At 41.3% G+C, this 26,451-nt stretch overlaps 1 protein-coding gene across 4 annotated transcripts in view; it reads right to left on the reverse strand.

The window, feature by feature from the left end:
* Dab1 (DAB adaptor protein 1) overlaps window positions 1-26,451 on the reverse strand; it is an 887,226-nt gene that overhangs the window by 578,510 nt on the left and 282,265 nt on the right. For all 4 annotated transcript variants that reach the window (XM_085839132.1, XM_085839131.1, XM_085839130.1 and 1 more), the window contains exon 7: window positions 20,876-20,947. The gene's annotated coding sequence lies outside the window, so the exon portion shown is untranslated. The remainder of the gene's footprint in view (window positions 1-20,875; window positions 20,948-26,451) is intronic.

The raw sequence follows: 26,451 nt of genomic DNA on the forward strand, positions 1-26,451 counted from the left end.
ATACCTAAACCACAAAAAGACCCAACAAAGATAGAAAACTTCAGACCAATATCCCTTATGAATATTGATGCAAAAATCCTCAATAAAGTTCTTGCTAACCGAATCCAAGAACACATCAAAACAATCATCCATCCTGACCAAGTAGGTTTCATCCCAGGGATGCAGGGATGGTTCAATATACAGAAATCCATCAACGTAATCCAGTATATAAACAAACTCAAAGACAAAAACCACATGGTCATCTCGTTAGATGCAGAAAAAGCATTTGACAAGATCCAACACCCATTCATGATAAAAGTCTTGGAAAGATCAGGAATTCAAGGCCCATACCTAAACATGATAAAAGCAATCTACAGCAAACCAGTAGCCAACATCAAAGTAAATGGTGAGAAGCTTGAAGCAATCCCTCTAAAATCAGGGACTAGACAAGGCTGTCCACTTTCTCCATACCTATTCAACATTGTACTTGAAGTCCTAGCCAGAGCAATTCGACAACAAAAGGAGATCAAAGGGATACAAATTGGAAAAGATGAAGTCAAAATATCACTTTTTGCAGATGATATGATAGTATATATAAGTGACCCTAAAAATTCCACCAGAGAACTCCTAAGCCTGATAAACAGCTTCGGTGAAGTAGCTGGATATAAAATTAACTCAAACAAATCAATGGCCTTTCTCTACACAAAGAATAAACAGGCTGAGAAAGAAATTAGGGAAACAACACCCTTCTCAATAGTCACAAATAATATAAAATATCTTGGCGTGACTCTAACTAAGGAAGTGAAAGATCTGTATAATAAAAACTTCAAGTCTCTGAAGAAAGAAATTATAGAAGATCTCAGAAGATGGGAAGATCTCCCATGCTCATGGATTGGCAGGATCAACATTGTAAAAATGGCTATCTTGCCAAAAGCAATCTACAGATTCAATGCAATCCCCATCAAAATTCCAAATCAATTCTTCAACGAATTAGAAAGTGCAATCTGCAAATTCATCTGGAATAACAAAAAACCTAGGATAGCAAAAACTCTTCTCAAGGATAAAAGAACCTCTGGTGGAATCACCATGCCGGACCTAAAGCTCTACTACAGAGCAATTGTGATAAAAACTGCATGGTACTGGTATAGTGACAGACAAATAGACCAATGGAATAGAATTGAAGACCCAGAAAAGAACCCACACACCTATGGTCACTTGATCTTCGACAAGGGAGCTAAAAACATCCAGTGGAAGAAAGACAGCATTTTCAACAAATGGTGCTGGCACAACTGGTTGTTAACATGTAGAAGAATGCGAATCGATCCATTCCTATCTCCTTGTACTAAGGTCAAGTCTAAGTGGATCAAGGAACTTCACATAAAACCAGAGACACTGAAACTTATAGAGGAGAAAGTGGGGAAAAGCCTTGAAGATATGGGCACAGGGGAAAAATTCCTGAATAGAACAGTAATGGCTTGTGCTGTAAGATCGAGAATTGACAAATGGGACCTCATGAAACTACAAAGCTTCTGCAAGGCTAAAGACACCATCAATAAGACAAAAAAACCACCAACAGATTGGGAAAGGATCTTCACCCATCCTAAATCAGATAAGGGACTAATATCCAATATACATAAAGAACTCAAGAAGGTGGACTCCAGAAAGTCAAATAACCCCATTAAAAAATGGGGCTCAGAACTGAACAAAGAATTCTCACCTGAGGAATACCGAATGGCAGAGAAGCACCTGAAAAAATGTTCAACATCCTTAATCATCAGGGAAATGCAAATCAAAACAACCCTGAGATTCCACCTCACACCAGTCAGAATGGCTAAGATCAAAAATTCAGGTGACAGCAGATGCTGGCGAGGATGTGGAGAAATAGGAACACTCCTCCATTGTTGGTGGGATTGCAAGCTTGTACAACCACTCTGGAAATCAGTCTGGCGGTTCCTCAGAAAATTGGACATAGTACTACCGGAGGATCCAGCAATACCTCTCCTGGGCATATATCCAGAAGATGTCCCAACCGGTAAAAAGGACACATGCTCCACTATGTTCATAGCAGCCCTATTTATAATAGCCAGAAGCTGGAAAGAACCCAGATGTCCCTCAACAGAGGAATGGATACAGAAATTATGGTACATTTACACAATGGAGTACTACTCAGCTATTAAAAAGAATGAATTTATGAAATTCCTAGCCAAATGGATGGACCTGGAGGGCATCATCTTGAGTGAAGTAACACAATCACAAAAGAACTCACACAATATGTATTCATTGATAAGTGGATATTAGCCCAAAACTTAGGATACCCAAGATATAAGATACAATTTGCTAAACGCATGAAACTCAAGAAGAATGAAGACCAAAGTGTGGACACTGTGCACCTTCTTAGAATTGGGAACAAAACACCCAGGGAAGGAGTTACAGAGACAAAGTTCGTAGCTGTGATGAAAGGATGGACCATTTAGAGACTGCTGTATCCAGGGATCCGTCCCATAATCAGCTTCTAAACGCTGACACCATTGCATACACTAGCAAGATTTTGCTGAAAGGACCCAAATATAGCTGTCTCTTGTGAGACGATGCCGGGGCCTAGCAAACACAGGAGTGGATGTTCACAGTCAGCTATTGGATGTATCACAGGGCTCCCAATGGAGAAGCTAGAGAAAGTACCCAAGGAGCTAAAGGGATCTGCAACCCTATTGTTGGAACAACATGATGTACTAACCAGAACCCTGGAGCTCTTGTCTCTAGCTGCATATGTATCGAAAGATGGCCTAGTCGGCCATCAATGGAAAGAGAGGCCCATTGGACTTGCAAACTTTATATGCCCCAATATAGGGGAATGCCAGGGCCAAAAGAATGGGAATGGGTGGGTAGGGAAGTGGGGGGCACTATGGGGGACTTTTGGTATAGCATTGGAAATGTAATTGAGGAAAATATGTAATAAAAATATTAAAAATAAAAAAAAGAAAAAAAAATACATGAAAACAAGAAAGGTGTAAACCCAACCCCTCACCTTCCTGGAGGTCACCTCTTACTTCTTGCAATAGAGTGAAGTGCCATAGATAATTTAGTAAATGCAAAATGGTAGGCGAGAGAAATGTTTTAGGGACAACAAAACTTACACTGGGCAGGATTGGGAGAGGCAAGGGTGCTGTTTAATATAAGAATGCAAAGAGAAAATTGTCAGGAAATGTCACTTACATTTGACACGAGAAGGGCAGAGGAGTAAAAATCCTGTATGTGTCCAGGTGGAGGCATGGCCAGTGCAGTATACCTGGTGTCTTAGTTAGGGTTTCTTTGATGTGAACAGATACCATGACCAAGGCAACTGTTATATGGACAATATTTAATTGGGGCTGGCTTACAGGTTCAAAATCTCAGTCCATTATCATCAAGGTGGGAGAATGGCAGAGTCCAGGCAGGCATGGTGTAATTAGAGCTGAGAGTTCTACATCTTCAACTGAAGGCTGCTAGCGGAATACTGACTTCAAGGAAGCTAGGATGAGGGCCTTCAAGCTCATGCACACAATGACACATCTACTCCAACAATGCCACACCTACTCTGACAAGGCCACATCTTCAAATAGTGCCACTCCCTGGGTGAAGCATATTCATACCATGACATGGGAGTGGGACTGTGTTGAATATGTACAAGGAGCTAGATAGAGCACAGCTTGCCTGGAGCAGCGGAGGGTGGTGAGAACAGGGCTTTGTGGATCACAGAAGAATTTGTGCTGTGTCATGTCCTCCCCCAAATTCTGTTTTATAATAAATTTAATATTTTTAAAATGTTTGTTTATGTGTATGTGTGTGTGTGCATGCGTGTGTGTGCATGTATGTCACCTGTATGTGAGTACCCACAGAGGCCAGAAGAGGGTGTTGGATCCCTGTAGCTGGAATTTCAGGCCACCGTTAGCTGCCTGATGTGGGTGCTGAGAACCAAAGGATTTTTCTTAAAGAGCATGAAGCTCTCTTAACCTCTGAGGTCCCTCTCTCGGATTCTTATGTACAAGTCCCAACAGCCAATATGATAGTTTTTAGAAATTATCCTTAGGAAAGTAATAAGGTTAAATGAGGCTATAGGGTGGCATTATAAGTTTATAGAACTGGTATCTAAGAAGAAAATTGGATACCAACAGCATGATTATTCTCTTTCAGTGTCTGCAAAGAGGAACTACCATGTGAGGACATAGTGAGGTGACTTCTGGTTATAATTCAGCAATGAAGATACTTTGAACTTGCATCTGGAATCATTATAAATGGATGCCTATGTGTTAAGCCTTCAGTCGAGATCATTATCTTTTAACAGTCCCCAAAGACAATGCAATATGCACATGAGGACTTCAAGATGGGTTTTAAGAGAGACTGGGAAACATCTTTGAAGGATAGCTTGATTTTGGGTTTAAAATATGGATCGATGTTGAAAGCTAAGCATTTCTAGGTTATTATTATAATGAAGACAAAGCATGAGGGAATGAGGCAATGGTAGAGTGATGAGAAGTCTCTAGGTCCTGAATGTATCATGCTGCAGATCCAACACAGTGTGCCTAGGGAGGAGGTGTGACAAGAGGAAAACCACTAAAGGTTTCTGGCTGCTCACCTGGAAAACTGGGGTTGCCATTCACGAAGATAGGGGAAGTTGGAGAGAGAAGGACTGGAGAGGATAATCATAAGTTTGGGTTTGGAATTTTGAAACTTAATCTGCCAGAATATTTCCAGAAGATGTTTGAGAATGCAAGAGGAGTCCTGAGTTCAGTAAGGATGGACAGAAAAATGTGGAACTCATTGGCATGTCAACAGCAATTGTACAGGATGATAAAATGTCCATGGACTAAAAAGCTGCCTATCTGTAAGCGCATGAATAAATCTATTGAAGTCTTTGCATCTCTTCAACAGCCAGTTTCTTTACAGCACTCCCACGTACAGTCTTTTTCCTCTTTCCTCTTTGTGCTTTACTAATAATACACTTTGTCATTTTAAATTGAGAGAGAGGAGACACCATCTGTCCACATTTGCATATATTTTACTCTTTCCATAGAATATTACAGGGCTACCCCATTTGCCAAATCTATTGATAGATTTGTTTATCAGATATCCTACACTTCACTATGTGTTGGGTACTGTGTTAACAATCAGGAAAATAATAGAAAAGATGTATTTCCCTGTTTCAGAGGGCCATGGATAATGATAGAGACACATACATGTAAATGGAGTCATAGCATCCCAGCAGAAAAGGCCTAATCCACCATGCTTGAGCCATCAAACTCTTTAGGGAGCAAATGCCATCTCATTCTAAGAGGTGAGGTAATGTCAGATGAGATGTGCAGAAACAGTGGAGATCCAACACTGAGTGAAAGAGCATCTTGATCTGTAAATGGATTATAGAACAGGATGGTTAATTGGTTAACAGGGAATAAAGGATTCAAAAGGCACAATGCTGGGACCAAGATGAGGGCCTTGGTATACATAGGTCTTCAAAGTCATCATAAAGGAGCAAGAGTGAATTTTTATTTTGATGAAGTGTTCCTGTTCAAGGGAATAACTAATGATCTGTTAAAAGGTATATTTGTAAGTTAGTGTCACAAGCTGTGTTGGTTTTAATGCAAATGGCCTTCATAGGCCCACAGGGAGTAGTACTATTAGGAGGTCTGACTTTGTTGGAGTAGGTGTGTTCTTGTTAGAGGAAGTATGTCACTGGGATTGGGCTTTGCGGTTTCAGATGATCAAGCCAGGCCCAGGGTCATTCTCTCTTCCAGCTGCTTGCAGATCCAGATGTAGAATTCTCAGTTCCTTCTCTAGCAACAGGTCAATCTGCATGCAGTCATGCTTTCTGACATGATGACAACGGACTAAACCTCTGGACAGTAAGCCAGACACAATTAAATGCATATATATATATATATATATATATATATATATATATTCCTATGTATCAGTAGGATTAACATAGTAATCCTACCATCTTACCAAGTCTACAGATTTAACACAATTCCCATCAAAATTCCAACATTGTTCTTTATAGACCCTGAAAGAACAATGCTTAGCTTCGTATGGAAAAACAGAAAACCCAGGATAGCTAAAACAATACTATATAATAGGAGGACTTCTGGAGGTATATCCATCCCTGGTTTCAAGCTGCACTACAGATCAATTGTAATAAAACCCACATGGTACTGGTATAGAAACAGATAGGTTGATTGATGAAATCTAATTGAAGACTCAGAAATAAACCTACTTACCTATGGATACTTGATTTTTGACAAAGAAGTGAAAATCACACAATAGTGAAAAGGTAGCATATTCAACAAATGTTGCTCTAACTGGATGTCTGCATGCAGAGGAAAGCAAATAGATCCATATTTATCACCCTACACAAAACTACTAAAAACAAGGACAACATGAAATTCACAGGCAAATGGATGGTTCCATTCTATATCATCCTGAGTGATGTAACCCAGCCCCAGAAATACATGTATGACATATTCTCACTTATAAATGGATATTACCTATAAACTACAGGATAACCATGCTACAATCCACAAATCCAAAGAAACTAGGTAACAAGGAGGCCCTAAGGGAAGCTACTTGAATTTCACTTAGAAGGGGAAATAAAAGAGCTGTCAGAGGAAGATGCAGAGTGGGAACTAGGTAGGAGAAGGGGTGGTGATGAGAACTAGGATAAGAATAAGGTGTGGGAGAGCAGGGGTAGGGTAGGGGGAGAGAGGGTTGAGAGAAAGAATGGAAATTGCAGAGGTTGGGGGACATCTCTGGAATGAGCCAGAGACCTGGGACAGAGGAGGCGCCTGGGAGTCTATGAGGATGGCCCTAGTTGAGACTCCTAGTGGAGGGGGATATGGAGCCTGAAGTGGCCACCTCCTGTAGCCAGGTGGGATTTCCAGTGGAAGGACTGGGACACCAACCAATCTGGCCAAACCATGACTGGCACAACTTGAGACCCATCCCAACCAAGGGATGGGAGAGAACCAAGCCCTGACACTATTAATGATATTCTGCTATTCTTGCAGACAAGAGCATAGTATAACTTTCTTCTAGAGGCTTCGTCCAGCAGTGAATGGTAACAAATGTAGAGACCCATGGCCAAACATTAGGCAGAGCTTAGACAGTCTTGTGGAAAAGTTGGGGAAAGGATTGAAGGAGCTGGAGGAGTTAGGGACACCACAGAAGACCTAATGAGTCAACTAACCTGGGCCCATGGGGACTCACAGAGACTGAACCACCAACTAAAGAGTATGCAGGGGCTTGATCTATGTCCCTACAAATATGTAGCAGATGTGCAGCTTGGTCTTCATGTGAGTCCCCTAATTGTTGGAGATGGGGCTTTCTCTGACTTTGCCACCTTTGGATTCCTTTACCCTAGCTGGGCAGCCTAATCTTGTCTCAGTGAGAAAGGATGTGCCTAGTCCTGCTGATGTGCCAGGCAGGGTTGGTACCCATTTTGGAGGCAGGGGTAGGGCTCTCCTTCTGAGAAGGGGAGGGGAGGATGGCAAGAGGAGGTTTGAGGTTGGGACTAGGAGGAGAGAAAGGAGAGCTGCAATTGGGAAGTAAAGTGAGTAAATTAATCCATTAATGAGAAATACTGTTTCTCAGGAGGGGGGGGAAGGGAGGGAGGGAGGGAGGGAGGAAGGAAGGAAGGAAAGAAGGAAGGAAGGAAGGAAGGAAGGAAGGAAGGAAGGAAGGAAGGAAGGAAGGAAGGAAGGAAGAGAAAGAAATAATGAACGAAGGGAAGGAAGAAAGAACTCCAGAAATGAAGAATGAAGATGGGTCAACCCTTATCAATAGCCCATTTATTTAATAGGTTCTTATTCAGTCACTTAGAATACTTACTGCTGACGTATTCAGAATGGTTAATAAATTCTTATAAGGGAAACAAACCAGAGCTTATATTCACATGCCCACCTAATAAATCTCATAAAATGGAACATGGTAAAAACAGTTTAAAAGCTGAGTGAAATTCATCCAAATGAAGGGTCATAGTTATTTTCTGTCTTGTATCTAATTTCTAAGCACAGTGCACTATGTTTTATTTTAAAATAGAATGCATAAATACATACTCCAAAAGGTCCTTATAAAATTATGTTTTGTTCCTTTTCATTAATAAAACAAATAAACCATGTGTGATATCTTTATTTGAGTTAAATATCAATGTTACATATATTTCTTTTTAGAAAGTGTGCATGTTAGGTATTGCTGGGTGAGAAACACCAGGTTGCATAGCTGGGGCTGTGGAGAAGTATGCCTTCTGAGGTTGCATGTAGACTATCCTGCTGCCATGTGATGCTCTATAGCCCACTCACAGACAGTCCTGCTCAAGATGCCATGGTGGGGGTGGCGGGGTCCAGTGCAAATGCTGTCATCCTCAAAGCTCAGCTTAGCATTAACTTGGGCTCAACAGTCTGCAGTGCTGATGTAGAGGGCCTCAATACTCCAGGTCTTCCCCCACTTGCTAATCCTAGGGTCAGAGATAGGGCTCATGGTCTTGAGGTATTTGTCCACCGATTTGTCTGTGAGACATCAAGTCCTTGAGGGAAGAACTTGAAGGGCAGGTAGGAGGTGTTTATTCAGAGGAAGAGGCAGAAGAGTCACTCCAGAAAGAAAAATGGTGGCAAGGACTGAACTACATCCAGGAAACAGACACCAGTGACCCAGTGTGACTAGAAAATAAATTTAGAAGGGTGTGGGTGTGTGTGTGTGTGTGTGTGTCTGTATGAGCATGTGTGTATGTGTGAGTATGCATATATGTATGCGTATCTGGGTGCTCATGTGTTTAGGTGCATGCATGTGTGCGAGTACGTCTGTATGCTTGTGTGTACATGTGCGTGTCCATGTGCATGTGCGTGTGTGTGTATGTGTGTGTCTGTGTGTCTGTGTGCATGTGTGTTCATGTATTGAAGATAGGGATGAGAAAAATAATTCTATGGAGATGCTTGGAAAGTTAGTCAGAACTTTAAAGTCTCTTAAGGAGCATTCAGTTCCAGCAGGCAAAGGGAAGTCATAGGAACACCTGAAGCAGAGAAGCCTCTGTCTGAGATATATTGGGATGCTGCAGGGAATGTAAAGGAGGTTTAGAATTCTCATGAGGAGAGGAAATGCCCCTAGGAGGCTCTTCAGAAAGTCATCTTCATTGTAACACTGAACTAAGACAAATTTACTAGTTCATTTAATGCTGAGACGTACTCTGGACCCTATATTGTGCCAACACTGGTGATGTTTACAAAGGGGTTACAGGCAAGTTCCCTGCTCCCATGGACCTTACACTCTAGTGGGTTGGGAGACTAAAGGAAGTGTTTGAGTCTAGTTCAGAAAGGGAATCATCAGGCAGGCATCACACACCAGGTGTTCCCTGCAGTGCTGTTCGGACAGAATGCAGAGTCTGGCAGAATTCCCAACTGCACAGGTCACTGGCTTAAAATCTCAGCCTCTATCCTTCTAATTGTTGCTAATACACAGGACCCAGAACTCTACTGTGAAAAGTAGACTTTCTGGGAACAGACGATCTCCCTGGCATGTGCCATTTGCCACTCCTGTTCTGTGTAAGTTCCATCACAGACTGTTGTAGACAGTGTGCAAACGTGTGAAAAAGGAGAAAGATAAGGCAATACAGAAGCTTGTTCCACAAACCAGAGACTTACTTTTGTACCATTTGTTATATAATGTAAGCTACTTCCCCACTGAAAGACTTGCATTCTCCAAAAAAGAGATTTATCCTCTCTGATATTTTTTAGCATCCCAAGATGGTCTGATTGAAGGGAATACAACAAATGACGTAGTGTAGCTCTATTAGTGTTTTATATCTAACTGTATTATTGTAACTTGCACTTCAGAACCATTTATTTATTACCAAGTACTCTCACATAGATGGTGAAATAGCCTCTTAATTCCCATTGCTCTCATGTTTACAGGGCTAAGTGAGTAAGGGCAGGGCGACCTATGAAGCAGATACATCCAGGAAAGAGGTGTCAAAAGGAGCCTAAAGTCAGGCTTTTATCTCCAAAGCTCTTTCCACACCAAAGGCTCCCTACTGTCACCACTAGCCAATGTCCCCATTCCAATCAATCCATGTTCAGGATGGAAGAAGGACAGTATCAGTGAGTTAAATGTACTCAGCATGAAAGGCTCACTAACAGGGAAGAGTGGCCACACGTTCTTCACCCTAATTTGTGAGCTCCCTGGGAACATCACCTCCTGTGGGCAACCCTGTACTAGTGTCCCCAGTTAAGAGACACTGATAAATAAGGCCACCAACATTAGTACAACACTCTGGCCCCAGGCTAAATGCAGCAGGTGGGTGGAAAGAATGAGAGGAGGCTGCAAAGGATAAGGTCAGGGTGAGGAAGGTTGGTTCTTTGTTGAAACACTGCGACCTGGTTCACTCAACTTGTGATGTTTCTCCCTTTACCTATTATGATCTTATAATTGATTTCTGCCAAGCTGGATGCTCAGGGATGAATTCCCTAGCCTATCTCTGTAACTTTCCCTACAACTTTCTTCTTGCGGTTCCGGCCATCTAGCATAATCTAAGTCAGACTTTGGTCTGACTTGTCTACCCTGTGTTCACCCTCTGCATCTCTGACTACTAACAACCAGATCTCCTGTCAGTGTCCTCAACATTTATCTTTGCTCTTTATCTTCTTTCCCAGAAGTCTTCAGAGAGTGCTTACCGAAGGACAAGAGTCCTCCACATTTGGTGAGAGTAGGACGATCGGGAAGTTTTCTAGCCTGTCACACACACCTCATATCATGGTACATGTCATCCATAACTGGCAAGGAGGACACTTAAAGGGATTTAGCTGGTGCACTTGTGGGAATCCACATTTTGTTTAATACGAAGAACACATGCTGAGATGTGGCACATAAAGCATTAGAATGCACTCTTCATCTTGGAAGTTTCTTACAAATCTATTTAACAGCCTAGGATTTGCAGGATGGGCGAGCAAGTGAAAGCAAAATGATTAGAGAGAAAAAATAAAAAATATGGCCATGAATCCAACTTTACCTTTAGAAGAAATACCAAACTATTAGGCAGAATGGAAATTCCAAAGTTGATTTGGGTGGGGTTTGGAATATTTAAGGCAATCATGGGAAATTTAATCCAGAAGTTGTATTATTTAAACTAGAAAGAATTGATCTAAGTATATTTATCAATGAACTTTTGTTTGTACTAGAAAAGACATGAAAGTATTCATTAAAATCACACAAAAAAAAGAGTGAAGGAAAATCAAACAAATATAATATGTAGAAGACTTTTGGAATCTATGGGGATTAGATATGAGAAAATCTCCAATCTGAGAAGATTAAAATCTATGAAAATCCGAGATCCTTATAAAAGACAGAATAGCTTTGCATACATCCTATACAGTTTTCACTTATGCTTTAGCTACTATTCTGTGCTCTATATTATTTATGATAACTGAAACAAAGTCAATTATTTATAATATAGTAGTTAGTGAAAAAAGGCAGGAAAAGTCTGAATATGTCGAATACAGACGCAACTTATTGTCATGTATTTTCAGTATGCAATAGACTAAGTGCACAGCTGCAGAAGCCATGGATGTGAAAAACCAGCTGCACCCTGTGAAGCGGCTTCACAAAGAAGCCACAGGTTAGAGAGATGGCTCAATGACTAAGGGCACTCACTCCTCTTACAGAGGACCAGGTTTTATTTCAAGTATCTATATGATGTCTCACATGTGTCTGTAACTTCAGCTTCAAGGGATCCAATATCTTCTGCCTTCTGTGGTCACCAGGCATGTACATGGTGCATAGAGACTCAATCATGTAAAATACCCATACACATAAAAATTATAAGAAGCCTCCTGTTCCACAGGGGATACACACATTTCTATACAGGAGGATTGCTAGGATCCATTACTTACTAGAAGCATATTTGCTAGGTTGCGGGTGTGTACTTTGACATTGCTTGCCAAAGTAACATCAGATCATATTCCAATCAGAGCCCATAGAACACTTCCTTATGCTCCTGGTGGCTCTCTGAGATGCTTGGTCCTTCACGTAGTTATCCTTTCTGCTTTATCACTGTGTTCAGCCTCCTTGGGGCTAAACTTACCATACAAACAGTCTCCCCTCTCACCCCAATCTTCTCTTATCAATCTTGGGTGTCTCTTGTATCAAATTCATTTTTTTCCCAAAACACTAAAAATAGAAGTTCTCATGTTACAGCTCCATCCGTTGCCTGGAGATAAAATTCAGCTCTTCATATATGGGCAAGACCTCCTGCAGAAGCTGTGCCAATTTAATCTTGTCTGTGGCTTCCTTCATTTTGAATGGGATACCTTTGGGAAGTGAGGTGTTACAAGCATCAGCGTGTTAAATCGTTAGTGGCACTCATTTCCCATTTCACTTTGTCCCAGATGCTGACATACTATCTATGTGTTGTAGACTTTCCCCTTAAGATTCTCCATGACTCAATAACACATGGACCTACCACCAAACATTTCATGAGGACCTGCTATGGGCCAGAAATTGTGTATGTTACTTATTTGAGGAAGGGGTGGAGACAAGGCAGCTATTTTTAACTCTTGGCTGTTGTTCAATGATAAATGTGTGCAGAGAAACAAGGTGACACATGGCCATGAAAGCAATGTCAACTGTGGCCTGAACCTCTCCATATTGTTGTCTAGGATCCATGCAACAGCTAATGACTAAGATTTTTCTACCAGGTGTGTGTGTGTGTGTGTGTGTGTAGGTGTGTGTGTTCTCAATAGGTTGTTCACAACACACATCAAGATAATTCCAGAGTTACCTCTTCTGCTTATCTGAGAGGACAGCCCTTCTCTTAGAGAGACCACCTCTGCAGCTCTTTCAGGAAGGCTCCACTGATAATGCATTTAATTGCTAACCTTGGTTGTGCTACTTTTTAAGTCTCTTCATTATAGCATACCATACAGTTCCTATTTTGTAGACATCTTTATGATGAGTTCATTTGTCATGACTGTTTTACGCTATTTTGTTCTTGTTATATCAGATCAGGGGAGAGAATCGTGTGCACTCATTTTTACACACAGAGCCATTTATAAAAGAATTACTATGCATTCAATTACTCCAACTATTTCAAGAAAGACTTTAGGTAAAACTGACGACAGTAGACACTGAATAGTGCAAGAATGGGCTACTACCAATTCAGGGTATTTATTTAAGAAAATACGAGTTTCTATTACACTACCCAACTTCAAAATATAGTAGTAAGAAATAGTTGAAATACCAGTATAATATTGTATAAAAATAGTCAACGAGGTCAAAGAAACAGATTAACAAACATAGAAAAAGACCATATTCTACAACATTGTTGAGTATAAGATAGTTTCCTCTATAAATGGTACTTGCAGAAAAATGAAACTAGGCCCCAATTTCTTACTATATACCTCTATCAACTAAAACATATCAAAACCATAAATGTAAGGCCAAACTTCACAACTGCTTAAAGGAAATACAGGAGAAATACTTCATTATATTGATATGGTCAACTTTAATTTTTTTTATTTTTGAGATTATTATATAATTACTAATTCTCCCTTTTCTTTCCTCAGTCACAACTTTCTTTTCATAAGACTCAAGAGCACAGGTAACAAAAAAGAAAATAAGTGAGTTTTAATCAATCTAAAAAGGTTTTGTGCAAAAAAAAAGAGAAATTAATTAAAAGACAATAGAGAATAGGAGAAAATATTTATAAGTATGAATATAACAGGAAAATAGCATTAGAATACACAATGATACCAAAAACCTCAGTAGAAACAACAACAAAAAACTTCCTTGAAAACTGTGCAAAGGGCTTGAATTGAAACATCACTCAAAAACATCACTCAAAAACAGGGTTAGGGTGTGGCTCAGTTGGCAAGGCAATTTCCTACCATGTACTGAGTCCTGGGCTCAGTTACCTTGTAAGGCATAAGCATCACAATGGCACATACTTCCAAGCCCTGAACTCTGGAGGTAGAGAGGCAGAAGGGCAGAAAGTCCAAATCTTAGCGACATAGTAAATCAGTTCAAGTCCAGCTTCAGCTACATAAGATCCCACTTGAACAACACTGATGCACACACCACACACACACACACACACACACACACACACGAAAAGTGTTTAACATTATGATTCGTAAGTAAAGGTAATTAAAGTAAGAGTGTTAAATGCCATCGTTAGAAAGGCAATTAAGTAGCTGATGCTGGGATGGATATAGAGAAATAGAACTCTTGTATGCTGTCCACGAGAGTGTATATTAACAATCCATTAAGCAAAATAGTATGGTGGTTTCCCAGACAATTGAAACTATGATCACACAGGAACCCAGCAACCCCACTACTTATTTATCTAAGGGAAAGACACCTGGACTACTCATGTGTTTAATATGATTGTTCCCAATAGCCAATATAAGCAATCAGCGTAAGTGTTCAGCAAAAGATAATTAAAGAAGCTATGATATGTACATAGGATAAGATATCACAAACCACACGATATCCTGTCATTTGCAGCACCATGGATTGACTGGGAGGACATCACATTAAGGGAGTAAGTCCGTCATAGGAAGAAAGACTACACAATCCTACCCATTTGTGGAATCTAAAGAAGTTGATCTCATCAAAGTTCAGTGCAGAAGGGTGGTTTCCAGAGGACAGGGAGTGCAGAGAGAGAGAGGATGACAGGAGATGCTGTTCAGTAAGTGCAAACTGGAGCTATGTGGAGTAGTGAGCACATTAGAAGTCACATTTCTATAGTGACTCTGCCAAAATTACTAGAAAGGCTGATTCTGAATGCTCCTGTCACAAGGAAATGAAAATATTCAAAATTATGGATATACCAAATACCTTGATTTGATTACTATCCAATGTGGATATTAGTCATAATGTCATAGTGTGCCCCATATGCCTTTGTAATTATGTCCCTGTTAAAAATCAAAATAGCTTGAATAAAAATATTGTCTTGATTTGCCACTCCTATGAATTCTAAAGTTCAACTTTCTTTTGACAGTATTGGGCACTGAACATACAGAGTCATCATACATGTCACTGAGTTATATCCTCAGGCTTCCAGTTACTTTTCATTTTGAGACAGGGTCACTCTGAGCTGTCCACGCTGGTCTTTCACTCACTTTGTAGCCCAGGCAGGTCTTAATCATGGGGTCATCCTGCCTTATCTTCTCAAGCAGCTGAGCAGTTGGAATTACAGGCCTGTGACACCAGGCCTTGCCAAGTTCACCTCTTAGTCACAGTCAGCATCACTGTAAGTCAAACATGAACTTACAAGCCCAAGTCTGCACAGATAGAGTGAGATCAACAGGGCCTCCAGCGCTTAGAGCTGTTCAGTCTGAGAATGGGCAGGTCAGCTCTGAGTATGCCCATTACACACCTGAGGTCCTTTGAGGCTAAATGAGCAGATGCATTCAGCACTCTGGACAGCAGGATTCAGTAACCATCTTCGGAGTCTGATTCTGTGATGTCCCCCGTTCCCGCCTCACACTATGCCCTGTAAGCACCCAGATTCTAGGCATTACCTGCAAAAGATGCAGAGAATTTGAAGAGGAGAGCAGTCTTGTGATGGGAAATAGTAGAAAGATTTCTGTGCTATCATACATAAAGGGTTAATTTATTAAGAGCTGTATACCTAGAGTCTACCTGCAGGAGACAGAAAGACTGTAAAAGAACAACAGGGTACAGGACAGTTAAAAGTCTTAAAAAGATTTAGGATGGAGAAGGGAAAATGATAAGGAAAGTGTGGGGGGTTTATCTTAGGTTGAAAAAAAATCTTCAGATTAAAAGCTTAATTCTTACTTGCAATACCATAGAAACATAGTGGTCTGTCCATTAAACAGAGTTTCCCATTAATGACAGCTCATCACTAACTGTATCAGTGAGGGGTCAACCAGAGACACAGAAGCAAACACTAGTACATCAAGTATATGTGTGTTTGTGTATGTCTAGATGCCTGTGTGTATATGCACGTACGCACACATGTACATACATACATATGGATGTTGTAGTGATCGGCTCTGCTTTTCACACACATGAACGTTTAATGTATGTAAGTATATATTTAATGAATGCATATGCGTTATTTAAATAAATAAGTCAGTATGATGAGGTTGTGGGGACAGGTTAAACCCTATGGCCTCACACTCTGTGCCAAAGCGCTAGAGCTTGAAGTCTGCTCAGAAAATCACTGTGAGGGAAGATGGATACAATGGAGAGATCAGACGCAGCAGAGAACCCTGGAGAATGAGCAGAAGCCTCTGAGAACTTATTGGAACCTTGGCGTTGATGGGTTCTCAGCAGGCCATTTGGGCGTTGAACATCTTTGAAAGGCTCATGTCCTGTGTTTGTTCCACAAGGTAGGGCTAATGGAAGATTGTAAAACCTTTAAGAGCTAAGGCCTAATGAGATATTATGGCTTACTAGGAGAATGAAGGTGCTTGCTCCTCTCTTTGGCTTCTGGGCAATCGAATAAACATCTTTGTTCCACCATGCTCCTTTCACAGTGTGCCACCTGACCAAGGCAACACAGCTGACCAACCATGCTCCAAAGCAAACCTTCTCCTTAAGTAAGTTGATTATTTTAGGTGCAAGCTGACTGAGGGACATATGGAAGGGGATTCGGGAGCTGGGAGGGAACAAGGGAACAAAGAGCAGCCACAGGGTCCAGTGCTGCTCCAGGCTGAGCTCTGGCCAGCAGCAGGTCTGGAGCAAAAGTGCTGAACATCTTTTCTATCTCCAATTCTCCCATGCCAGAATGGAGATACATGCTAGAGATTCTGTGGCCACATGCTAGAGATGGCCTTCCATGTCACCTCCTTCAGTCTGGCCTTGTCGGCATATTACAAAGCTACCACACTATTAGGGAAGGACACTGCGGCTGGAAGATGGTTGACTTAGTTGAAGAAACCTCAGAAACCGGATTGACGGGTATCTCAGTCACACCAGCAAAGGAGGCCATTCAGAAAGCTCACACACATCAGCTCCTCTCAGTGCCTTCGTTCCTCTGGCTTTCCGCTTTCTAATGTCTCCATAGTATCATTGTTTTAGCAAACAATCGATATATTTGCATTTAATGGGTTTATAATAGGAATGCATCATTATTGCAACAATAAGAGCTAACATTAGAAATTAAGAGTACATAATGTGCCAGACCGTTTCATATACATTCTCTTGTTGGATTCTTCTAAAGGTCCCAACTGGAAAGTATCTGTCTCCTGAGTTTGGCTGATATAAACGTTGAATTTCAAAGAGATTGATTTGCTCAATGTCAGATAGCTTTTATGGGCTGCAGCAGATATCTGAATCTCAGGCATTCAGTTTCAGAAGTCAACCCCATCACCACCATCAAACATAACAGATAAAGGGAACGGCTACATTGTTAAGAATCCTCTTTAAACTTTTACAGTGGAGCTGCCTGGTATCCAGAATCTCCCGTTTCCTTTTAAGTTGGCAAATGTGTGACTCTATGTCAAGAAAGAGGAAACACAGACGTACAGAGGGAGTCTGAGAAAATAAAAAGAAATGGGAGGTAAATAGGAGCTGTGAAAGGGATCGATTAAAGAAGGGGAAGGAAAGAAAAGGCAGCCTAGCAGGGAAAACATTTCCTGTCTTGGGAAGGAAGGAGAGATGGTTAAGAGCACTTGCTTCTCTTACAGATGACCCAGATACACTTACAAGTACCTGAAACTCCAGTTCCAGAGCATCTGACATCCTCTTTTGGTCTCCATCGGCACTATATGAACACATGTGGTACACACACCACACACTACACACCACACACCACACACATGCACACATGTAAATAAGAATAAATCTTAAAGTATAGTCCCTGCCTTGATACTATTTTCTTACCCAAGCAAGAAGGCATAATAGTTCAGCTCTGACGTCTGCAAATGAATATAGAATCTTATTGGTCAATATCTCAGCCACACCAGCAAAGGAGGGCATTCAAATTAACATGAAAAACAGCCAACAGATCTGCTGTGACAACTGAAGACTTTCAAAGGTAACCAATAGAAAGCTTAAAGTAACACCAAGGAATTGGAACAATGGCCCCAGCAGTTATTCATCATGTGTCTGGGTTTCCCTGGGTCCCTACAAGGGCAGCAAACAGGAGAGACAGCAGTCCATTATGGAAGCTATTGACCATCACTGAGTACATGCTGGTGTACAAAGCCTCAGTTAGTGACAGGCCTTTTTGTTTGTGGCCCATTGCTGCTGTGAGGAGGTGGCCTCCTGTTGAATGTCGGTTTTGATTCTTATCTAGCACAAGGTTGCTCATCCTCTGAGGTCTAGCTCAAATACCACCTTCTCTCTCAGCACACTTCTAAGTATCGCTCTCCTAGACCTGGTCCCATCTGTTGTAGTCAATTGTTTACCTTGCAGAGCTTTGAGTGGGTGGATTGTATCCAGAGCTTTTTCTCTTTTACCTTATGGCCACTACAAGTGCCTGGGGGCGGGAGGGCAGTGTAAGGCTTAGAGACCAGTGCACTGGTCTCTCCTTTATTGCATCCCCATGCTGGCTACTAAGCCTGGATTTCCTTCCTTTCAAATGATCCCCAGTGCTCTCCTTTCCTCTCTAGCCTTACAGACTTCACTCAACTGCCATCTCTTCCCAGGAGCAAGCAACCTTTGAAACATGTCCTCCACCACCTTTGGGGGTACCTGACTACCTGACTTCATAGCGGTGCTCCTCCTCACCCATGATTCATCTCTACTTCAAAGGCATAGGCTCGCAGCAACTGGAGAAGGAGTGCTATCCAGGCTTGCCCCTGGATGTGGATACCCAGGGATCCAACCTCCTTCAAAGCCATGCTTCATACAGACCCAAAGAAATTCTCAGAGCAAGCTCTGTTTCTGCTATGTTTGGTTGACCGCCCACCATTCCTAACTGACTAAACCAATATAGCATTGCCAACCCCCTTAACCTTGACCCAGGAAGGAACACAGACTATTGAGTTGCCTCAATGTTTAAAAGCTTTAAAATCAGATAATAAGGACACCACATGTGTGTGACATGTCCATCCTTTACTGCTATTTTGGGATATATTGATCTTCTCTGAAATCATAGGAGATAGATATTCTTCTTCTCACTTTATAAGTGACCCAATAGAGGCTGAGAGAGATAGGATGACACATGGTGAGGGGGCAGGGTTTAAAATTAGCCCTTGGTTTTCTGAGTGCAGGCAGGGCCCACCACTGCAAAGCCTCTATTCTGTCTGTGCTTACTGATGTTAAACCCTGAGGTCATTACATAGATATATTTTTCAACTTCTGTCTATAGCTTCAAAGCTTCTGAGAGATTTATTAGATAAACAATCTAGAAAAGATGGCTGTTTCTAGAAGTGATTGCATCACTGTCTTCCTTAGAAAACCTTAATTTGTCTTTCCAAATTCAGCTTACTTCAGAAACTGGCTCTGAGGATGAAAAGGCAACAATAAAAGATGAAATTCAGGCCAGTTTTGGGTGCTCACCTCTTCCGCCCACTGCGGCGAGTTATCGGCTTTCCTCATGTCTGGCAGCTGCAGGGCTGTAAGCTCATCTGAGTACCCCGGGAAGCCTACAGGGTGAGAGTTCTCTGGCTACAGCAGCATTTCTCATTTAACTCTTCTCATTAGAGGAGGCTGGGGCACAAGTCAGCTGAACATGTCAATAAGTCATGAAGGATGCACAAAAATTGACAGCCGAGGAATCCCAGCCCCCTTCTTCTTGGCTGTAGAAACTAGAAGCAAAAGGTTCTCAGGCTCTCACTGGGTCACTTAAATGACTAGTGGCATTTGAGTCCCTCGGAGTAATTAATTTTTTTCTGTCTTGAGCATCTCCTCATATTTTTAATGATTTTCCCCCCACAAGTCTCACATGCTTTGGCCTCCCAGTTCCCTCTCTAGTCCCTTGTTCCCTAAGGTCCCATAGCAAATAGCTCCTGCTTGTATTTGCCTTGCAAACTCACATAAACTGGAAATGATGAATACATCATCTAGGCTTTTTAAAGGACCATTGTTTAATTTTCTATGCTTGTCTGGCTGGGGAAAAGATGAATATTACCTTGTGGAGAATAAGACTTCGGTTCCAGCTAAGGGGGGTGGTTGGGGTGGTAATCTATGGCAGAAAAGCTACACTCAGCTCATGCTAATAGGCAGAGCAGCTAATTAAAAGTGTTGGATGGAACATCCATCCACCAGTCTGTGATTCATTCAGCACTATCCCCAGTAAACAAGAAATAGATATTAGAATGGATGCTTCTAATTTGTCAAAGGAATGGGCGTTTTCGATTGTACCTTCCTGGCTCCTGCATGAGGTACATAATTCAGTGTTGCCATCATTTAAAAGTTTCAGAACTCAAAATAATAGTACTTGTCTCTTCAGCTCATAAATCCCCAAGTCTGTTACTTAGGTAGGAACATTTATCTTACCTATGGTTTAACTTTATTGTCTACAATCGAGAATGCTTTCTTCCCTTGGTAAATGCATTGAGAATGGCTGGCATGTGAGAAAAGACAGCATGCATTGTTGTTTGTGAGGCCAGCCTGAGAGAATCTGTCACAAAAACTAATACATCCAGACAGGGAAACCTAAGGCTCCTGATGGTATTTGCTATGTTCTTAAAGATAACAAAAAGAAGAATTAATATTCTTCCCAGTAAAAACAAGTTGGACCAGAGGAAAGTCACATAACATGACAACTTCCAAAGACTCTTTCAGCTCTCTAACCTGTTTGAAGCACACACACACACACACACACACACACACACACACACACACACACACACACACACACACAGCGCTGTCACTTCACAAGAAACCCAGACACATTTATGAGCCACCTTCTCAAAGAGAAAGATTTCCTTCCACCAGAAGGACCCACCCAGACTCAAATATTTACCTTTGCCTCATGTAAGAGTCCTTCAATCATGAAGACTTAGAGCCTTGGTTCACCACCATGTCTTACTGAATGCTGAAAAACAAATAAACACGATAATAAAATTGCTAAGCATGAACTATTTAATGATATCGCTCCCCCGACCCTAATAGCTACCAGCCTCGTTTCACACACAGGCCCAGAGAATTCAAACAATAATAAAGTAAAAATGATACTACCACTGTTGCCAAACCCAGCCCACAAACAACCATTGTTAAGTGTTGGGCATAGGCAGATATAGCATGCATGCTTAGGGGCAGTCAGGATGTAGATGTATCTTTCTGCAACTCATGATCACAACTTTTTTCCCACATTTTTAATTAGATATTTTCTTCATTTACATTTCAAATGCTATCCCAAAAGTCCACTGTATCCCCCACCCTGCTCCCCTACTCACTCACTCCCACTTCTTGGCCCTGGCATTCCCCTGTACTGGGGCATATAAAGTTTGCTAGATCAAGGGGCCTCTCTTCCCAATGATGGCCAACTAGGCCATCTTCTGCTACATATGTAGCTAGAGACACAAGCTCTGGGGTACTGATAAGTTCATATTGTTGTTCCACCTATAGAGTTGCAGACCCCTTCAGCTCTTGGGTACTTTTTCTAGCTCCTATATTGGGGGCCCTATGTTCCATCCTATAGATTTCTGTGAACATCCACTTCTGTATTTGCCAGGCACTGTCAAAGCCTCACAGGAGACAGCTATATCAGGGTCCCTTCAGCAAAAATCTTGCTGGCATATATAGTAGTGTCTGGGTTTGGTGGCTGATTATGGGATGGATCCCAGGGTGGGGCAGTCTCTGGATGGCCCATCCTTTCACCTTAGCTCCAAATTTTGTCTCTGCAACTCCTTAAATGTATATTTTATTCCATATTCTAGGGAGGAATGAAATATCCACGTGAAATGCAAATCAAAACAACCCTGAGATTCCACCTCACACCAGTCAGAATGGCTAAGATCAAATATTTAGGTGACAACAGATGCTGGCGAGGATGTGGAGAAACAGAAACTCTCCTCCATTGTTGGTGGGATTGCAAGCTGGTACAACCGCTCTGGAAATCAGTCTGGCGGTTCCTCAGAAAACTGGACATAGTACTACCGCTAGATCCAGCAATACCTCTTCTGGGCATATATCCAGAAGATGTTCCAACTGGTAATAAGCACACATGCTCCACTATGTTCATAGCAGCCTTATTTATAATAGCCAGAAGCTAGAAAGAACCCAGATGTACCTCAACAGAGGAATGGATACAGAAAATGTGGCACCTTTACACAATGGAGTACTACTCAGCTATCAAAAACAATGAATTTACGAAATTCTTGGGCAAATGGATGGATCTGGAGGATATCATCCTGAGTGAGGTAACCCAATCACAAAAGAAGTCACTTGATATGCACTCACTGATAAGTGGATATTAGCCCAGAAACCTAGAATACCCAAGATACAACTTCCAAAACACAAGAAAACCGAGAAGGACGATCACAACTTTTAATCTGTAATTCTCCCGGGTTATTCACCTTCTGGGTGTGTTCTTCAGGGAAGCAGCTTTAAGTACAGGCACATATTTATATACAGAACTGTTTAGTACTGTTATTTGTAAGAAAGAGTCAGTGGCACCATGATGTCATGAATGCTGGTATTTCTTCACAGGATGGTATTATGTATCTTTAAAAGTAAGATTCAAAATTTGAAGAATACAGGAAATGTGCTTGGTATGGTTTAACAAAAATTGTTGATGGGGTTTGAGCTCATCTGTGGAGAAGTATAGAATATAACAGTGGGTACCTTTGTAGCATAATTTTGGAGTTTTCATTTCTTTATATTTTCCAATGTTTCTACAAAGATCTTGTATTTTTATCTAGACAGAAATAAAGTTTTCATCTCTAGCATCACAATTTTCATGCCTCTTCCCCCATACCTCCTTATTTTGCTGGGGATTCCCTGCTCCACACAATGGAGATGAACATTCTGAAGGTGTCATCTGGCCCTGCATTATCCGTGTTCCTCCCTGCCTCCCTGTAGTCATGGGCTTCTCTGATGAAGTTGTCATTCTCCATTGACCTTTGCATCCCATGAACCTAAACCAGCGACTGAGCTGTCACTCAATCACCCTTTGGTGCCTAAAGAAAAGACTGAGTGAGCGATTGAATATGCAACTCATCAATGAAAAAACGTTCAGTCAAAGTAATTGTGATAACCAAGAAAACTTCCACTGGATTCATGGCCAGAGGACACCAAGCAGAAAACAGCAAACAGGCTTTCACAGACAGCAGTGAGACTGAAGGAGGGGAAGTCTGTAGTTAAAAATAACAAAGCCCCAATGTAATGGACTACATGCCCTAGTGATCTTTTGGCATATTCCAGCACGGAGAATCTCTTTAAGGCAAGATTATGTACTTAGTAATACTCCTTTACAACAATTCTGTTCCCTTACATACTAGTGGTTAAAAATACATAAACAAGGTAGGTCTTTTTTATTAGTTCTCATCAGCTATGGTTGGTTGACTTCCTGCCCAAAGGGATAGCTTATAATGGTGTTTTATAGAAATTCAATTGAATCTATTCATAAAACTACTGAAATATACACAGGGTTTTAATTTGTGTTTATATTTCTCTGGAGGAAGACCCAGTAATTCAGGTAAGCTTGGGTAAATGACTTGGGCCTTTATTATTTGTTTGTTTGTTTGTTTGTTTGTTTTCTTGTTTATTTTGCATCTTGACCACAGTTTCCCCTCCCTCTTTCTTCCCAGTCCCTCCGCCACACCTCCCTTCCCATACATTTCGCTTCTATTTCTCTTCAGGAAAGAGGAGGCCTCCCATGGATAGCAACTGGGCATGGCACATCAAGTTTCAGTAAGAGTAAGCACCTCCTGTTCTCTTAAGCAACCCAGTAGGAGGAAGAGGTTCACAAAGCAGGCAAGAGAGTCAGAGACGGGTCCTGTTCCCAGTGTTAGGAGTTGATTGGGTCTTTATAATGCTTAATTTTCTTATAAATAAAATGAATTTATATTTCACAAGTTTATTGTAAAAACAGCTAACTAATATGACAGAAAACATGAAGTTCAAAAACAGACTTCAGAATTACTTCCCCTTTAAATCAATACCTGGTGCTGCGGAATGCATGCCCAGTTTTAGCTTCAGGAAGTGCCATGACACATGCAAGGCACCACAGGTCTGAGCTCATTTCACACTTTGAATATTTAGCTCTCGTTTTTTCAAGTTTATAGTTTTTATTTTGGGCAATTTCTGTGAAACTGGCAGAATTGTATTTTATTTCACTTCGGATTTTAGCGAAATCTTGTTTGAGTGAAATTTAGCTCAAGGTTTCTATGTGTTGCTGAATTATTTATTTATTTGTTTATTGAAGATTCAGCTGTCTGTAGGCTGATTTTTTTTTCTATTTTTATCTCCGTCTAGGATTTATTGTCTGCTTTAAGGATGAGCAGACTGACCATCAACCTGAAACACCTCAGTAGTAGGTACGCCAAGATTCAAACTCAGAATGTCTAGTTCTGAGGACTGGTGAACAAAGCCATTCCAGCAAACTTCGGGCTACAATCTTAGCATGCCACGCTGGATTCCTTGATAGACTGTGGCTTGAAATCTTTCCCCTCAAAGTTATACTCACGTGCTCTCCACTTTTTTTATGAACTATTTCATGTATGGAGTTGAATACAGGTGTAATTATACCAGGAGGCATGTAGTTCGACCAGACTGGCTGGGGTTCAGCACTCTGACATCCCGTCTGTGTCCCAGGTCTTTTGCTTTTAAGACTGAGCACTGTAGATGAAAGTCAACTCAGCCATGAATGTTCTCCCAGTACCCCCAATGATAACTCCCCAATGATACCTGCTCTCCTAAATCACCAGCCTGCGCTACAGCCTTTACTGCACACTTGCATCCATTAACAATATAGCCAATGCTAAATCTCGGAAACTGTGTAAATGGTGTTCAAACTGCAGGCATCCATCAGGAGTGAGTTTATTTTGTCCAGTATTATTGTGACAACACAGATGGATAAGAGACAATATATGCACTTCTAAGGTACATAGGTATGAGAGCAAATCCAACCCAGATAGCCCAGGCAGAGAGAAAATCCACCTTCAACATTGCATACAGGTTGCTCCATAAGAGGATGGCTGTGTTGATATCTATCCAGCATTCTCTCACATATTCTTGTGGCCAGACTTTTCAGGTTGTCCAATCTTTTTTTTTTAATTTAATTTTTTAAGATTTAATTTTGTTATTTTTAACTATATGTAGCTGGGTGGCTTGTATATAGGTATATAGACATGTGTGCTGGTTGGGAGCTAAAGACATAAGATCCCCGGAAACTGGAGTTAGTTGTGAATCTCTGTTTGGGTGCTGGGACTCAGGCCTGTGTCTGCAAGCAAGAACAGCAGGTACTCTGCTTAGCTACCACGTCATCTCTCCAGCCCAGGGTTTCCAATCTTCTGAATGCAAAATACCTCATGTTATTTTATTAACACTTTTCTAACTACTGGTGAGAGAGATTTCTTCTGTCCATTATTGGCCATGTATGTTTTTCCTTTGGCCATTTGCTTCTCTTTTATGCCCAGTTTTCAATGTACTTTATATAGGAGGGAGACAAAATGAAGCAAGTAAGAAAGCCAATGCCTAGTCTGTCAGTCAGCTAGAGATGGGGAAAAGCCACAGTGCGAACGAATAAACAGTGCCAGGAGTGGGTGGGAGCTCAGCGTTACACTGAACGGGACGGTGAGCAGACACTAGAAAGTCTGAAAGTCAGTGTCATCACAGGTCCCTTGTGAAGGACAAGAAGCTGCACAATGTTATATCTTGGGTATCCTAAGTTTCTGGGCTAATATCCACTTATCAGTGAGTACATATTGTGCGAGTTCCTTTGTGATTGGGTTACCTCACTCAGGATGATGCCCTCCAGGTCCATCCATTTGCCTAGGAATTTCATAAATTCATTATTTTAAATAGCTGAGTAGTACTCCATTGTGTAAATGTACCACATTTTCTGTATCCATTCCTCTGTTGAGGGGCATCTGGGTTCTTTCCAGCTTCTGGCTATTATAAATAAGGCTGCTATGAACATAGTGGAGCATGTGTCCTTCTTACTGGTTGGGACATCTTCTGGATATATGCCCAGGAGAGGTATTGCAGGATCCTCCGGTAGTACTATGTCCAATTTTCTGAGGAACCGCCAGACTGATTTCCAGAGTGGTTGTACAAGCTTGCAATCCCACCAACAATGGAGGAGTGTTCCTCTTTCTTCACATCCTCGCCAGCATCTGCTGTCACCTGAATTTTTGATCTTAGCCATTCTGACTAGAGTGAAGTGGAATCTCAGGGTTGTTTTGATTTGCATTTCCCTGATGATTAAGGATGTTGAACATTTTTCAGGTGCTTCTCAGCCATTCGGTATTCCTCAGGTGAGAATTCTTTGTTCAGCTCTGAGCCCCATTTTTAATGGGGTTATTTGATTTTCTGGAGTCCACGTTCTTGAGTTCTTTATATATATTGGATATTAGTCCCCTATCTGATTTGGGA

This window comes from Mus caroli, unplaced genomic scaffold (genome assembly GCF_978045245.1).
Source record: "Mus caroli unplaced genomic scaffold, Mus_caroli_1 scaffold_6, whole genome shotgun sequence".
In the NCBI taxonomy this organism is placed as follows: domain Eukaryota; kingdom Metazoa; phylum Chordata; class Mammalia; order Rodentia; family Muridae; genus Mus; species Mus caroli.